Source organism: Manis pentadactyla, chromosome X (assembly GCF_030020395.1).
Source record: "Manis pentadactyla isolate mManPen7 chromosome X, mManPen7.hap1, whole genome shotgun sequence".
Lineage (NCBI taxonomy): Eukaryota > Metazoa > Chordata > Mammalia > Pholidota > Manidae > Manis > Manis pentadactyla.
In genome coordinates, this window is record NC_080038.1 from 154,786,348 (window position 1) to 154,804,817 (window position 18,470).

Below are 18,470 nucleotides of genomic sequence, written 5' to 3' on the forward strand. Positions count from 1 at the left end.
CATTCATGGACTAAGTGCTCACTGAAGACCTCAAGTATCCTTCATCTGGGCCTGTTGTCGACAGAAAAGTGTACTTGGTTCTTTGCACACCACCATGTTTGAGGGACATCGGCGTGATCACTGCTGTTAGGTGGAGGAACAAATATAAAGGAACACCTATTTCGAGACAGGAGCAGTTGGGAACAAAGAATGTGTTGTGGAGTGAAGTGTTTATTTGAGGGTCCAAACTTCTGTCTTTAGGTGGTTATTACATCTTCACATTCGTGAACATCATAAAGCCCACTGATTTCAAAAGCCCAGATTCTTATTATCACAGCAACTCAGTTTTTGAGGTGAGAGAAAATGAGAAGTACGTTGCTGCACCACTAAAACTATGCCTGGGCCGTGCTGAAACCAAACAAAAAGAATTCACGGTGGCTAGATAGGGCTTTTTCCTACTGACTCTCCTGGGGACTCAAACAGAATCCATTTGTTTGTTTGTTTCTCAGCTTCACTTGTGTAGGTTACCTGTCCCCACACCTTCAGCTTGTAGTTTGTCTGTGTCCTTGGATCTCAAGTGAGTCTCCTGTAAGTAAGCACGTAGGTGTCTTGAGTTTTCATCCCTTCTTTTAACCCTGTGTCTTTTGTTTGCAGCAATCAGAGCCTGACCTTTTATTCTGAGGATTCAGAACTGTGCCCTTATTGCACTTAAAAAATTTTTTTTGTTATCATTGTTCTACAATCACGTGAAGAACATTATGTTTACTATGCTCCCCCCTTCAACAAGTCCCCCCCCAAAACCTCTTACTGTCGCAGTCCAACAGCGTAGATGGATGCTGTAGACCACTTCACCATTTCCCCCCCCACAGACACCATTACAGTCACTGTTCATCAGCGGGTAAGATGCTATATGATCTCTACTAGTCTTCTCTGTGTTGTACAGCACTCCTCATGCCCCCTCCGACCCCATGCAATATACATGCTTATCCTAATGCCCCCATTCTTTCTCCCCACACTTATCCCTCCCTTCAGACAAACCCTGCCCAGTCCTTTTCCCTTTGGTAACTTTTAGTCAACTCTCGGGTTCTGTGAGTCTGCTGCTTTTTTTTCTTCAGTTTTTCTTTTTGTTACGCTCTACACATGAGTGAAATCATTTGGTACTTGTCTTTCTCCACCTGGCCCATTTCTCTGAACATTCTACCGTCTAGCTCCATCCACGTCATTGCAAATGGTAGGATTGTTTTCTTCTTATGGCTCCTTACTGCACTTTGTAAACTGGATTTCATTCTTCCTTTTTGTTTGTAGTTTAGCTACGTGCTTTCACCATTCATCACCTGGTTATGAGCAATAGCTTTGTGTCAATCGATATGTATCTGTATCTATCTATCTATCGCTCTGTCTGTATATCTATCTATCTTTCTATATATCATTCTATCTATCTCTCTATCTATCCTTCTCTGTATTTATCTATCCATCTATCTAGCTTCCTATCATATATCTATCATGTGTATCATCTATCTATCTATCATCTGTCATCTATATATATGTCTATCTATGAATCAATCATCTTTCTGTCTGCCCATCATCCTTGTGTACAGAATAGTTAACAACATCACCTAGGTCACCTCCCTGCATTATGCTTCCAAAAACATTGCAATGTCACTAGGCCGTAGGGAGATCACTGGGCTCCCTGAGACACTTGCAGATTGAGTCAGCTGCGTGTGCTTAGAAAACCAGTAAATGTTGTTGCAGAGACTTGAACCCGTATCTCTGTCCTCTGTCCTCTTTTACCTCCTTCTCGATTGCTAACTGTATTTAGCCACATTCATTGACTAAGTGCTCACTGAAGACCACAAGTATCCTTCCTCTGGGCCTGTTGTAGACAGAAAAGTATATTTAATTTTTTACTAACCACCATGTTTGAGGGACGTCGGCGTGATCACCACTGGTAGGTGGAGGGACAAATAAAAAGGAACACCTATTTCTAGACAGGATCATTTGGTAGGAAAGTGTGTGTTGTGGAGAGACGTGTTTGTTTGAGTGTCCAAACTTCCCTCTTTATATGGTTATTACTTCTTTACAATCGTGAACATCATAAAACCCACTGATTTAAAAAGCCCAGACGCATAGTTTTACAGCAATTCATTTGTTGAGGTGAGAAAAAATGTGAAGGACATTGCAGTACCACTAAATCTATACATGGGCACTGTTGAAACCAAACAAAAAGAATTCACGGTGGCTAGATAGGACTATTTTCTAGTGACTGTCTTTGGGAACTCAAACAGAATCCATTTGTTTCTTTGTTTCTCAGATTCACTTGTATAGGATACCTGTCCACGCCCATTCAGCTTGTAGAGTTTGTCTGTGCCTTTGGATCTCAAGAGAGTCTCCAGTAAGGGAGCACATAGGTGGTCTTGAGTTTTCATCAGTACTTCTAAACCTGTGTCTTTTGATTTTAGCACTCAAAGCCTGTACTTTTATTCTGATATTTGAGAGCCTTGCTCTTACTGCAATTTGAAATTTTTTTTGTTCTCATTAATACACAATCACATGCAGAACATTGTTTACTAGTCTACCCCCTTCACCAAGTCCCCACCAAATCCCAGTTACAGTCGCTGTCTGTCAGCATGTACTAAGATGCTGTAGAATCACTACTTGTCTACTCTGTGTTGTACAGCCCTACTCATGAAAACCCACCCTACACATTATACATGCTAATCCTAATGCCCCCATTCTTTTCCCCCGCCCTTATTACTCCCTTCCCAGAAACCCTACTCATACCCTTTCTCTTTGTTAACTGTTAGTCCACTCTCGTTTTCTGTGAGTCTGCTGCTGTTTTTTCCTTCAGTTTTTCTTTGTTATCATACTCCACACATGAGTGAAATCATTTGGTACATGTATTTCTCCGCCTGGCCTATTTGACTGAGCAAAATACCCTCTAGCTCCATACACGTTATTGCAAAAGATAGGATTGTTTTCTTCTTAAGGCTGCTTACTGCACTTTTTAAATTGGATTTCATACTTCTTTCTTGTTTGTAGTTTCACTATGTGCTTTCCCCATTGCTCTCCCGGTTATGAGCAGTAGCTTTGTGTTAATCGATATGTACCTATATCTATCTATCTGCCTGTCTATCTATCTATCAATCAATCAATCATCTTTTTGTCTGCCCATCTGTCCTTGTGTACAAAACAGTTAACCATATAGCCTGTATCACTTTCCTACATTATGCTTCCAAAAATCCTGCAAGGTATCTAGGCTGTAGGGAGAGCAGTGGGTTCACCGAGACACCTGCAGGTCGAGTCGTCCGCGTGTACCTACAAAACAGGAAAAATGGTTGTGCAGAGACTTGAACCCGTGTCTCTATCCTCTGTCCTCTTTCATCTCCTTCTAACTTGCTGTCTGTATTTAGCCACATTCATTGACTAAGTGATTCCTGAGGACCACAAGTATAGTTCCTCTGGGCCTGTTGTCGACAGAAAAGTAAACTTGTTGCTTTGCTCACCACCATGTTTGAAGGGCATCGGCGTGATCAACGCTGATAGGACGGAGGGTCAAATAAAAAGGAAAACCAATTTCTAGACAGCAGCAGTTGGGAGCTAAGAGTGTATTGTGGAGTGACGTATTTATTTGAGTGTCCAAACTTCCCTCTTTAGGTGGTTATTACACCTTCACATTCGTGAACATCATAAAGCCCACTGATTTAAAAGGCCCAGATGCTTATTATTACAGCAACTCAGTTGTTGAGGTGAGAGAAAATTAGAAGTCCGTTGCTGCACCACTAAATCTATGGCTGGGAACTGCTGAAACCAAACAAAAATAATTCACGGTGGCCAGATAGGGCTATTTTCTACTGACTGTCTCTGGGGACTCAAACAGAATCTGTTTGTTTGATTGTTTGTATTTCAGTTTCACTCTTGTAGGGTACTTGTCCACACACCTTCGGCTTGTAGTTTGTCTGTGTCCTTGGATCTCAAGTGAGTCTCCTGTAAGTAAGCACGTAGGTGTCTTGAGATTTCATCCCTTCTTTTAACCCTGTGTCTTTTGTTTGCAGCACTCAGATTCTGACCTTTTATTCTGATGATTCAGAGCTGTGCACTTATTGCACTTAAAACAATTTTTTTATCATTAATCTACAATCACGTGAAGAACATTATGTTTACTATACTCCCCCCTTCACCAAGTCCCCCCATAAAACCTCTTCAGTCGCTGTCCATCAGCGTATTTGGATGCTGTAGACCCCTTCACCATGTACCCCCCAACAGACCCCGTTACAATCGCTGTCCATCAGCGAGTAGTAAGATGCTATATGATCTCTACTAGTCTTCTCTGTGTTGTACAGTACTCCCCATGCACACCCGACACCACGCATTATACATGCTAATCCTAATGCCCCCATTCTTTGTCCCCACACTTATCCCACCCTTCAGAACCACCCTGCCCAGTCCTTTTCCCTTTGGTAACTTTTAGTCAACTCTCGGGTTCTGTGAGTCTGCTGCTATTTTTTTCCTTCAGTTTTTCTTTGCTGTTATATTCCACACATGAGTGAATTCACTTGGTACTTGTCTTTCTCCGCCTGGCCTATTTCTCTATCTCCATCCACGTCATTGCAAACGGTAGGATTTGTTTTCTTCTTAAGGCTGCTTACTGCACTTTTTAAACTGGATTTCATTCTTCCTTTTTGTCTGTAGTTTACCTATGTGCTTTCACCATTCATCTACTGATTATGAGCAATAGCTTTGTATCAATCGATGTGTATCTGTGTCTTCTATCTAACGGTCTGTCTGTCTATCTATGTATCTATCTAACTATGTATCTATGTATCTATCTATCTATCTTCGTATCATCTATCTATGATGTCTATCATCTATCAATCTATGTCCCTATCTTTCTATCTTTCATCTGTCATCTGTCTACTTATCTGTCTATGAATCAATCATCTTTTTGTCTGCCCATGTATCCTTATCTACAGAACAGTTAACAACATAGCCTATGTCACTTCCCTACATTATGCTCCCAGAAATCTTGTAAGGTAACTAGGCCGTAAGGAGAGCACTGGGTTCACCGAGACACTTGCAGGTCGAGTCAGCCGCGTGTGCTTAGAAAACCATTAAATGGTGTTGCAGGGACTTGAACCCATATCTCTGTCCTCTGTCATCTTTTACCTCCTTCTCGCTTACTCACTGTATTTAGCCACATTCATGGACTAAGTGCTCACTGAAGACCTCAAGTATCCTTCATCTGGGCCTGTTGTCGACAGAAAAGTGTACTTGGTTCTTTGCACACCACCATGTTTGAGGGACATCGGCGTGATCACTGCTGTTAGGTGGAGGAACAAATATAAAGGAACACCTATTTCGAGACAGGAGCAGTTGGGAACAAAGAATGTGTTGTGGAGTGAAGTGTTTATTTGAGGGTCCAAACTTCTGTCTTTAGGTGGTTATTACATCTTCACATTCGTGAACATCATAAAGCCCACTGATTTCAAAAGCCCAGATTCTTATTATCACAGCAACTCAGTTTTTGAGGTGAGAGAAAATGAGAAGTACGTTGCTGCACCACTAAAACTATGCCTGGGCCGTGCTGAAACCAAACAAAAAGAATTCACGGTGGCTAGATAGGGCTTTTTCCTACTGACTCTCCTGGGGACTCAAACAGAATCCATTTGTTTGTTTGTTTCTCAGCTTCACTTGTGTAGGTTACCTGTCCCCACACCTTCAGCTTGTAGTTTGTCTGTGTCCTTGGATCTCAAGTGAGTCTCCTGTAAGTAAGCACGTAGGTGTCTTGAGTTTTCATCCCTTCTTTTAACCCTGTGTCTTTTGTTTGCAGCAATCAGAGCCTGACCTTTTATTCTGAGGATTCAGAACTGTGCCCTTATTGCACTTAAAAAATTTTTTTTGTTATCATTGTTCTACAATCACGTGAAGAACATTATGTTTACTATGCTCCCCCCTTCAACAAGTCCCCCCCCAAAACCTCTTACTGTCGCAGTCCAACAGCGTAGATGGATGCTGTAGACCACTTCACCATTTCCCCCCCCACAGACACCATTACAGTCACTGTTCATCAGCGGGTAAGATGCTATATGATCTCTACTAGTCTTCTCTGTGTTGTACAGCACTCCTCATGCCCCCTCCGACCCCATGCAATATACATGCTTATCCTAATGCCCCCATTCTTTCTCCCCACACTTATCCCTCCCTTCAGACAAACCCTGCCCAGTCCTTTTCCCTTTGGTAACTTTTAGTCAACTCTCGGGTTCTGTGAGTCTGCTGCTTTTTTTTCTTCAGTTTTTCTTTTTGTTACGCTCTACACATGAGTGAAATCATTTGGTACTTGTCTTTCTCCACCTGGCCCATTTCTCTGAACATTCTACCGTCTAGCTCCATCCACGTCATTGCAAATGGTAGGATTGTTTTCTTCTTATGGCTCCTTACTGCACTTTGTAAACTGGATTTCATTCTTCCTTTTTGTTTGTAGTTTAGCTACGTGCTTTCACCATTCATCACCTGGTTATGAGCAATAGCTTTGTGTCAATCGATATGTATCTGTATCTATCTATCTATCGCTCTGTCTGTATATCTATCTATCTTTCTATATATCATTCTATCTATCTCTCTATCTATCCTTCTCTGTATTTATCTATCCATCTATCTAGCTTCCTATCATATATCTATCATGTGTATCATCTATCTATCTATCATCTGTCATCTATATATATGTCTATCTATGAATCAATCATCTTTCTGTCTGCCCATCATCCTTGTGTACAGAATAGTTAACAACATCACCTAGGTCACCTCCCTGCATTATGCTTCCAAAAACATTGCAATGTCACTAGGCCGTAGGGAGATCACTGGGCTCCCTGAGACACTTGCAGATTGAGTCAGCTGCGTGTGCTTAGAAAACCAGTAAATGTTGTTGCAGAGACTTGAACCCGTATCTCTGTCCTCTGTCCTCTTTTACCTCCTTCTCGATTGCTAACTGTATTTAGCCACATTCATTGACTAAGTGCTCACTGATGACCACAAGTATCCTTCCTCTGGGCCTGTTGTAGACAGAAAAGTATATTTAATTTTTTACTAACCACCATGTTTGAGGGACGTCGGCGTGATCACCACTGGTAGGTGGAGGGACAAATAAAAAGGAACACCTATTTCTAGACAGGATCATTTGGTAGGAAAGTGTGTGTTGTGGAGAGACGTGTTTGTTTGAGTGTCCAAACTTCCCTCTTTATATGGTTATTACTTCTTTACAATCGTGAACATCATAAAACCCACTGATTTAAAAAGCCCAGACGCATAGTTTTACAGCAATTCATTTGTTGAGGTGAGAAAAAATGTGAAGGACATTGCAGTACCACTAAATCTATACATGGGCACTGTTGAAACCAAACAAAAAGAATTCACGGTGGCTAGATAGGACTATTTTCTAGTGACTGTCTTTGGGAACTCAAACAGAATCCATTTGTTTCTTTGTTTCTCAGATTCACTTGTATAGGATACCTGTCCACGCCCATTCAGCTTGTAGAGTTTGTCTGTGCCTTTGGATCTCAAGAGAGTCTCCAGTAAGGGAGCACATAGGTGGTCTTGAGTTTTCATCAGTACTTCTAAACCTGTGTCTTTTGATTTTAGCACTCAAAGCCTGTACTTTTATTCTGATATTTGAGAGCCTTGCTCTTACTGCAATTTGAAATTTTTTTTGTTCTCATTAATACACAATCACATGCAGAACATTGTTTACTAGTCTACCCCCTTCACCAAGTCCCCACCAAATCCCAGTTACAGTCGCTGTCTGTCAGCATGTACTAAGATGCTGTAGAATCACTACTTGTCTACTCTGTGTTGTACAGCCCTACTCATGAAAACCCACCCTACACATTATACATGCTAATCCTAATGCCCCCATTCTTTTCCCCCGCCCTTATTACTCCCTTCCCAGAAACCCTACTCATACCCTTTCTCTTTGTTAACTGTTAGTCCACTCTCGTTTTCTGTGAGTCTGCTGCTGTTTTTTCCTTCAGTTTTTCTTTGTTATCATACTCCACACATGAGTGAAATCATTTGGTACATGTATTTCTCCGCCTGGCCTATTTGACTGAGCAAAATACCCTCTAGCTCCATACACGTTATTGCAAAAGATAGGATTGTTTTCTTCTTAAGGCTGCTTACTGCACTTTTTAAATTGGATTTCATACTTCTTTCTTGTTTGTAGTTTCACTATGTGCTTTCCCCATTGCTCTCCCGGTTATGAGCAGTAGCTTTGTGTTAATCGATATGTACCTATATCTATCTATCTGCCTGTCTATCTATCTATCAATCAATCAATCATCTTTTTGTCTGCCCATCTGTCCTTGTGTACAAAACAGTTAACCATATAGCCTGTATCACTTTCCTACATTATGCTTCCAAAAATCCTGCAAGGTATCTAGGCTGTAGGGAGAGCAGTGGGTTCACCGAGACACCTGCAGGTCGAGTCGTCCGCGTGTACCTACAAAACAGGAAAAATGGTTGTGCAGAGACTTGAACCCGTGTCTCTATCCTCTGTCCTCTTTCATCTCCTTCTAACTTGCTGTCTGTATTTAGCCACATTCATTGACTAAGTGATTCCTGAGGACCACAAGTATAGTTCCTCTGGGCCTGTTGTCGACAGAAAAGTAAACTTGTTGCTTTGCTCACCACCATGTTTGAAGGGCATCGGCGTGATCAACGCTGATAGGACGGAGGGTCAAATAAATGGAAAACCAATTTCTAGACAGCAGCAGTTGGGAGCTAAGAGTGTATTGTGGAGTGACGTATTTATTTGAGTGTCCAAACTTCCCTCTTTAGGTGGTTATTACACCTTCACATTCGTGAACATCATAAAGCCCACTGATTTAAAAGGCCCAGATGCTTATTATTACAGCAACTCAGTTGTTGAGGTGAGAGAAAATTAGAAGTCCGTTGCTGCACCACTAAATCTATGGCTGGGAACTGCTGAAACCAAACAAAAATAATTCACGGTGGCCAGATAGGGCTATTTTCTACTGACTGTCTCTGGGGACTCAAACAGAATCTGTTTGTTTGATTGTTTGTATTTCAGTTTCACTCTTGTAGGGTACTTGTCCACACACCTTCGGCTTGTAGTTTGTCTGTGTCCTTGGATCTCAAGTGAGTCTCCTGTAAGTAAGCACGTAGGTGTCTTGAGATTTCATCCCTTCTTTTAACCCTGTGTCTTTTGTTTGCAGCACTCAGATTCTGACCTTTTATTCTGATGATTCAGAGCTGTGCACTTATTGCACTTAAAACAATTTTTTTATCATTAATCTACAATCACGTGAAGAACATTATGTTTACTATACTCCCCCCTTCACCAAGTCCCCCCATAAAACCTCTTCAGTCGCTGTCCATCAGCGTATTTGGATGCTGTAGACCCCTTCACCATGTACCCCCCAACAGACCCCGTTACAATCGCTGTCCATCAGCGAGTAGTAAGATGCTATATGATCTCTACTAGTCTTCTCTGTGTTGTACAGTACTCCCCATGCACACCCGACACCACGCATTATACATGCTAATCCTAATGCCCCCATTCTTTGTCCCCACACTTATCCCACCCTTCAGAACCACCCTGCCCAGTCCTTTTCCCTTTGGTAACTTTTAGTCAACTCTCGGGTTCTGTGAGTCTGCTGCTATTTTTTTCCTTCAGTTTTTCTTTGCTGTTATATTCCACACATGAGTGAATTCACTTGGTACTTGTCTTTCTCCGCCTGGCCTATTTCTCTATCTCCATCCACGTCATTGCAAACGGTAGGATTTGTTTTCTTCTTAAGGCTGCTTACTGCACTTTTTAAACTGGATTTCATTCTTCCTTTTTGTCTGTAGTTTACCTATGTGCTTTCACCATTCATCTACTGATTATGAGCAATAGCTTTGTATCAATCGATGTGTATCTGTGTCTTCTATCTAACGGTCTGTCTGTCTATCTATGTATCTATCTAACTATGTATCTATGTATCTATCTATCTATCTTCGTATCATCTATCTATGATGTCTATCATCTATCAATCTATGTCCCTATCTTTCTATCTTTCATCTGTCATCTGTCTACTTATCTGTCTATGAATCAATCATCTTTTTGTCTGCCCATGTATCCTTATCTACAGAACAGTTAACAACATAGCCTATGTCACTTCCCTACATTATGCTCCCAGAAATCTTGTAAGGTAACTAGGCCGTAAGGAGAGCACTGGGTTCACCGAGACACTTGCAGGTCGAGTCAGCCGCGTGTGCTTAGAAAACCATTAAATGGTGTTGCAGGGACTTGAACCCATATCTCTGTCCTCTGTCATCTTTTACCTCCTTCTCGCTTACTCACTGTATTTAGCCACATTCATGGACTAAGTGCTCACTGAAGACCTCAAGTATCCTTCATCTGGGCCTGTTGTCGACAGAAAAGTGTACTTGGTTCTTTGCACACCACCATGTTTGAGGGACATCGGCGTGATCACTGCTGTTAGGTGGAGGAACAAATATAAAGGAACACCTATTTCGAGACAGGAGCAGTTGGGAACAAAGAATGTGTTGTGGAGTGAAGTGTTTATTTGAGGGTCCAAACTTCTGTCTTTAGGTGGTTATTACATCTTCACATTCGTGAACATCATAAAGCCCACTGATTTCAAAAGCCCAGATTCTTATTATCACAGCAACTCAGTTTTTGAGGTGAGAGAAAATGAGAAGTACGTTGCTGCACCACTAAAACTATGCCTGGGCCGTGCTGAAACCAAACAAAAAGAATTCACGGTGGCTAGATAGGGCTTTTTCCTACTGACTCTCCTGGGGACTCAAACAGAATCCATTTGTTTGTTTGTTTCTCAGCTTCACTTGTGTAGGTTACCTGTCCCCACACCTTCAGCTTGTAGTTTGTCTGTGTCCTTGGATCTCAAGTGAGTCTCCTGTAAGTAAGCACGTAGGTGTCTTGAGTTTTCATCCCTTCTTTTAACCCTGTGTCTTTTGTTTGCAGCAATCAGAGCCTGACCTTTTATTCTGAGGATTCAGAACTGTGCCCTTATTGCACTTAAAAAATTTTTTTTGTTATCATTGTTCTACAATCACGTGAAGAACATTATGTTTACTATGCTCCCCCCTTCAACAAGTCCCCCCCCAAAACCTCTTACTGTCGCAGTCCAACAGCGTAGATGGATGCTGTAGACCACTTCACCATTTCCCCCCCCACAGACACCATTACAGTCACTGTTCATCAGCGGGTAAGATGCTATATGATCTCTACTAGTCTTCTCTGTGTTGTACAGCACTCCTCATGCCCCCTCCGACCCCATGCAATATACATGCTTATCCTAATGCCCCCATTCTTTCTCCCCACACTTATCCCTCCCTTCAGACAAACCCTGCCCAGTCCTTTTCCCTTTGGTAACTTTTAGTCAACTCTCGGGTTCTGTGAGTCTGCTGCTTTTTTTTCTTCAGTTTTTCTTTTTGTTACGCTCTACACATGAGTGAAATCATTTGGTACTTGTCTTTCTCCACCTGGCCCATTTCTCTGAACATTCTACCGTCTAGCTCCATCCACGTCATTGCAAATGGTAGGATTGTTTTCTTCTTATGGCTCCTTACTGCACTTTGTAAACTGGATTTCATTCTTCCTTTTTGTTTGTAGTTTAGCTACGTGCTTTCACCATTCATCACCTGGTTATGAGCAATAGCTTTGTGTCAATCGATATGTATCTGTATCTATCTATCTATCGCTCTGTCTGTATATCTATCTATCTTTCTATATATCATTCTATCTATCTCTCTATCTATCCTTCTCTGTATTTATCTATCCATCTATCTAGCTTCCTATCATATATCTATCATGTGTATCATCTATCTATCTATCATCTGTCATCTATATATATGTCTATCTATGAATCAATCATCTTTCTGTCTGCCCATCATCCTTGTGTACAGAATAGTTAACAACATCACCTAGGTCACCTCCCTGCATTATGCTTCCAAAAACATTGCAATGTCACTAGGCCGTAGGGAGATCACTGGGCTCCCTGAGACACTTGCAGATTGAGTCAGCTGCGTGTGCTTAGAAAACCAGTAAATGTTGTTGCAGAGACTTGAACCCGTATCTCTGTCCTCTGTCCTCTTTTACCTCCTTCTCGATTGCTAACTGTATTTAGCCACATTCATTGACTAAGTGCTCACTGATGACCACAAGTATCCTTCCTCTGGGCCTGTTGTAGACAGAAAAGTATATTTAATTTTTTACTAACCACCATGTTTGAGGGACGTCGGCGTGATCACCACTGGTAGGTGGAGGGACAAATAAAAAGGAACACCTATTTCTAGACAGGATCATTTGGTAGGAAAGTGTGTGTTGTGGAGAGACGTGTTTGTTTGAGTGTCCAAACTTCCCTCTTTATATGGTTATTACTTCTTTACAATCGTGAACATCATAAAACCCACTGATTTAAAAAGCCCAGACGCATAGTTTTACAGCAATTCATTTGTTGAGGTGAGAAAAAATGTGAAGGACATTGCAGTACCACTAAATCTATACATGGGCACTGTTGAAACCAAACAAAAAGAATTCACGGTGGCTAGATAGGACTATTTTCTAGTGACTGTCTTTGGGAACTCAAACAGAATCCATTTGTTTCTTTGTTTCTCAGATTCACTTGTATAGGATACCTGTCCACGCCCATTCAGCTTGTAGAGTTTGTCTGTGCCTTTGGATCTCAAGAGAGTCTCCAGTAAGGGAGCACATAGGTGGTCTTGAGTTTTCATCAGTACTTCTAAACCTGTGTCTTTTGATTTTAGCACTCAAAGCCTGTACTTTTATTCTGATATTTGAGAGCCTTGCTCTTACTGCAATTTGAAATTTTTTTTGTTCTCATTAATACACAATCACATGCAGAACATTGTTTACTAGTCTACCCCCTTCACCAAGTCCCCACCAAATCCCAGTTACAGTCGCTGTCTGTCAGCATGTACTAAGATGCTGTAGAATCACTACTTGTCTACTCTGTGTTGTACAGCCCTACTCATGAAAACCCACCCTACACATTATACATGCTAATCCTAATGCCCCCATTCTTTTCCCCCGCCCTTATTACTCCCTTCCCAGAAACCCTACTCATACCCTTTCTCTTTGTTAACTGTTAGTCCACTCTCGTTTTCTGTGAGTCTGCTGCTGTTTTTTCCTTCAGTTTTTCTTTGTTATCATACTCCACACATGAGTGAAATCATTTGGTACATGTATTTCTCCGCCTGGCCTATTTGACTGAGCAAAATACCCTCTAGCTCCATACACGTTATTGCAAAAGATAGGATTGTTTTCTTCTTAAGGCTGCTTACTGCACTTTTTAAATTGGATTTCATACTTCTTTCTTGTTTGTAGTTTCACTATGTGCTTTCCCCATTGCTCTCCCGGTTATGAGCAGTAGCTTTGTGTTAATCGATATGTACCTATATCTATCTATCTGCCTGTCTATCTATCTATCAATCAATCAATCATCTTTTTGTCTGCCCATCTGTCCTTGTGTACAAAACAGTTAACCATATAGCCTGTATCACTTTCCTACATTATGCTTCCAAAAATCCTGCAAGGTATCTAGGCTGTAGGGAGAGCAGTGGGTTCACCGAGACACCTGCAGGTCGAGTCGTCCGCGTGTACCTACAAAACAGGAAAAATGGTTGTGCAGAGACTTGAACCCGTGTCTCTATCCTCTGTCCTCTTTCATCTCCTTCTAACTTGCTGTCTGTATTTAGCCACATTCATTGACTAAGTGATTCCTGAGGACCACAAGTATAGTTCCTCTGGGCCTGTTGTCGACAGAAAAGTAAACTTGTTGCTTTGCTCACCACCATGTTTGAAGGGCATCGGCGTGATCAACGCTGATAGGACGGAGGGTCAAATAAAAAGGAAAACCAATTTCTAGACAGCAGCAGTTGGGAGCTAAGAGTGTATTGTGGAGTGACGTATTTATTTGAGTGTCCAAACTTCCCTCTTTAGGTGGTTATTACACCTTCACATTCGTGAACATCATAAAGCCCACTGATTTAAAAGGCCCAGATGCTTATTATTACAGCAACTCAGTTGTTGAGGTGAGAGAAAATTAGAAGTCCGTTGCTGCACCACTAAATCTATGGCTGGGAACTGCTGAAACCAAACAAAAATAATTCACAGTGGCCAGATAGGGCTATTTTCTACTGACTGTCTCTGGGGACTCAAACAGAATCTGTTTGTTTGATTGTTTGTATTTCAGTTTCACTCTTGTAGGGTACTTGTCCACACACCTTCGGCTTGTAGTTTGTCTGTGTCCTTGGATCTCAAGTGAGTCTCCTGTAAGTAAGCACGTAGGTGTCTTGAGATTTCATCCCTTCTTTTAACCCTGTGTCTTTTGTTTGCAGCACTCAGATTCTGACCTTTTATTCTGATGATTCAGAGCTGTGCACTTATTGCACTTAAAACAATTTTTTTATCATTAATCTACAATCACGTGAAGAACATTATGTTTACTATACTCCCCCCTTCACCAAGTCCCCCCATAAAACCTCTTCAGTCGCTGTCCATCAGCGTATTTGGATGCTGTAGACCCCTTCACCATGTACCCCCCAACAGACCCCGTTACAATCGCTGTCCATCAGCGAGTAGTAAGATGCTATATGATCTCTACTAGTCTTCTCTGTGTTGTACAGTACTCCCCATGCACACCCGACACCACGCATTATACATGCTAATCCTAATGCCCCCATTCTTTGTCCCCACACTTATCCCACCCTTCAGAACCACCCTGCCCAGTCCTTTTCCCTTTGGTAACTTTTAGTCAACTCTCGGGTTCTGTGAGTCTGCTGCTATTTTTTTCCTTCAGTTTTTCTTTGCTGTTATATTCCACACATGAGTGAATTCACTTGGTACTTGTCTTTCTCCGCCTGGCCTATTTCTCTATCTCCATCCACGTCATTGCAAACGGTAGGATTTGTTTTCTTCTTAAGGCTGCTTACTGCACTTTTTAAACTGGATTTCATTCTTCCTTTTTGTCTGTAGTTTACCTATGTGCTTTCACCATTCATCTACTGATTATGAGCAATAGCTTTGTATCAATCGATGTGTATCTGTGTCTTCTATCTAACGGTCTGTCTGTCTATCTATGTATCTATCTAACTATGTATCTATGTATCTATCTATCTATCTTCGTATCATCTATCTATGATGTCTATCATCTATCAATCTATGTCCCTATCTTTCTATCTTTCATCTGTCATCTGTCTACTTATCTGTCTATGAATCAATCATCTTTTTGTCTGCCCATGTATCCTTATCTACAGAACAGTTAACAACATAGCCTATGTCACTTCCCTACATTATGCTCCCAGAAATCTTGTAAGGTAACTAGGCCGTAAGGAGAGCACTGGGTTCACCGAGACACTTGCAGGTCGAGTCAGCCGCGTGTGCTTAGAAAACCATTAAATGGTGTTGCAGGGACTTGAACCCATATCTCTGTCCTCTGTCATCTTTTACCTCCTTCTCGCTTACTCACTGTATTTAGCCACATTCATGGACTAAGTGCTCACTGAAGACCTCAAGTATCCTTCATCTGGGCCTGTTGTCGACAGAAAAGTGTACTTGGTTCTTTGCACACCACCATGTTTGAGGGACATCGGCGTGATCACTGCTGTTAGGTGGAGGAACAAATATAAAGGAACACCTATTTCGAGACAGGAGCAGTTGGGAACAAAGAATGTGTTGTGGAGTGAAGTGTTTATTTGAGGGTCCAAACTTCTGTCTTTAGGTGGTTATTACATCTTCACATTCGTGAACATCATAAAGCCCACTGATTTCAAAAGCCCAGATTCTTATTATCACAGCAACTCAGTTTTTGAGGTGAGAGAAAATGAGAAGTACGTTGCTGCACCACTAAAACTATGCCTGGGCCGTGCTGAAACCAAACAAAAAGAATTCACGGTGGCTAGATAGGGCTTTTTCCTACTGACTCTCCTGGGGACTCAAACAGAATCCATTTGTTTGTTTGTTTCTCAGCTTCACTTGTGTAGGTTACCTGTCCCCACACCTTCAGCTTGTAGTTTGTCTGTGTCCTTGGATCTCAAGTGAGTCTCCTGTAAGTAAGCACGTAGGTGTCTTGAGTTTTCATCCCTTCTTTTAACCCTGTGTCTTTTGTTTGCAGCAATCAGAGCCTGACCTTTTATTCTGAGGATTCAGAACTGTGCCCTTATTGCACTTAAAAAATTTTTTTTGTTATCATTGTTCTACAATCACGTGAAGAACATTATGTTTACTATGCTCCCCCCTTCAACAAGTCCCCCCCCAAAACCTCTTACTGTCGCAGTCCAACAGCGTAGATGGATGCTGTAGACCACTTCACCATTTCCCCCCCCACAGACACCATTACAGTCACTGTTCATCAGCGGGTAAGATGCTATATGATCTCTACTAGTCTTCTCTGTGTTGTACAGCACTCCTCATGCCCCCTCCGACCCCATGCAATATACATGCTTATCCTAATGCCCCCATTCTTTCTCCCCACACTTATCCCTCCCTTCAGACAAACCCTGCCCAGTCCTTTTCCCTTTGGTAACTTTTAGTCAACTCTCGGGTTCTGTGAGTCTGCTGCTTTTTTTTCTTCAGTTTTTCTTTTTGTTACGCTCTACACATGAGTGAAATCATTTGGTACTTGTCTTTCTCCACCTGGCCCATTTCTCTGAACATTCTACCGTCTAGCTCCATCCACGTCATTGCAAATGGTAGGATTGTTTTCTTCTTATGGCTCCTTACTGCACTTTGTAAACTGGATTTCATTCTTCCTTTTTGTTTGTAGTTTAGCTACGTGCTTTCACCATTCATCACCTGGTTATGAGCAATAGCTTTGTGTCAATCGATATGTATCTGTATCTATCTATCTATCGCTCTGTCTGTATATCTATCTATCTTTCTATATATCATTCTATCTATCTCTCTATCTATCCTTCTCTGTATTTATCTATCCATCTATCTAGCTTCCTATCATATATCTATCATGTGTATCATCTATCTATCTATCATCTGTCATCTATATATATGTCTATCTATGAATCAATCATCTTTCTGTCTGCCCATCATCCTTGTGTACAGAATAGTTAACAACATCACCTAGGTCACCTCCCTGCATTATGCTTCCAAAAACATTGCAATGTCACTAGGCCGTAGGGAGATCACTGGGCTCCCTGAGACACTTGCAGATTGAGTCAGCTGCGTGTGCTTAGAAAACCAGTAAATGTTGTTGCAGAGACTTGAACCCGTATCTCTGTCCTCTGTCCTCTTTTACCTCCTTCTCGATTGCTAACTGTATTTAGCCACATTCATTGACTAAGTGCTCACTGAAGACCACAAGTATCCTTCCTCTGGGCCTGTTGTAGACAGAAAAGTATATTTAATTTTTTACTAACCACCATGTTTGAGGGACGTCGGCGTGATCACCACTGGTAGGTGGAGGGACAAATAAAAAGGAACACCTATTTCTAGACAGGATCATTTGGTAGGAAAGTGTGTGTTGTGGAGAGACGTGTTTGTTTGAGTGTCCAAACTTCCCTCTTTATATGGTTATTACTTCTTTACAATCGTGAACATCATAAAACCCACTGATTTAAAAAGCCCAGACGCATAGTTTTACAGCAATTCATTTGTTGAGGTGAGAAAAAATGTGAAGGACATTGCAGTACCACTAAATCTATACATGGGCACTGTTGAAACCAAACAAAAAGAATTCACGGTGGCTAGATAGGACTATTTTCTAGTGACTGTCTTTGGGAACTCAAACAGAATCCATTTGTTTCTTTGTTTCTCAGATTCACTTGTATAGGATACCTGTCCACGCCCATTCAGCTTGTAGAGTTTGTCTGTGCCTTTGGATCTCAAGAGAGTCTCCAGTAAGGGAGCACATAGGTGGTCTTGAGTTTTCATCAGTACTTCTAAACCTGTGTCTTTTGATTTTAGCACTCAAAGCCTGTACTTTTATTCTGATATTTGAGAGCCTTGCTCTTACTGCAATTTGAAATTTTTTTTGTTCTCATTAATACACAATCACATGCAGAACATTGTTTACTAGTCTACCCCCTTCACCAAGTCCCCACCAAATCCCAGTTACAGTCGCTGTCTGTCAGCATGTACTAAGATGCTGTAGAATCACTACTTGTCTACTCTGTGTTGTACAGCCCTACTCATGAAAACCCACCCTACACATTATACATGCTAATCCTAATGCCCCCATTCTTTTCCCCCGCCCTTATTACTCCCTTCCCAGAAACCCTACTCATACCCTTTCTCTTTGTTAACTGTTAGTCCACTCTCGTTTTCTGTGAGTCTGCTGCTGTTTTTTCCTTCAGTTTTTCTTTGTTATCATACTCCACACATGAGTGAAATCATTTGGTACATGTATTTCTCCGCCTGGCCTATTTGACTGAGCAAAATACCCTCTAGCTCCATACACGTTATTGCAAAAGATAGGATT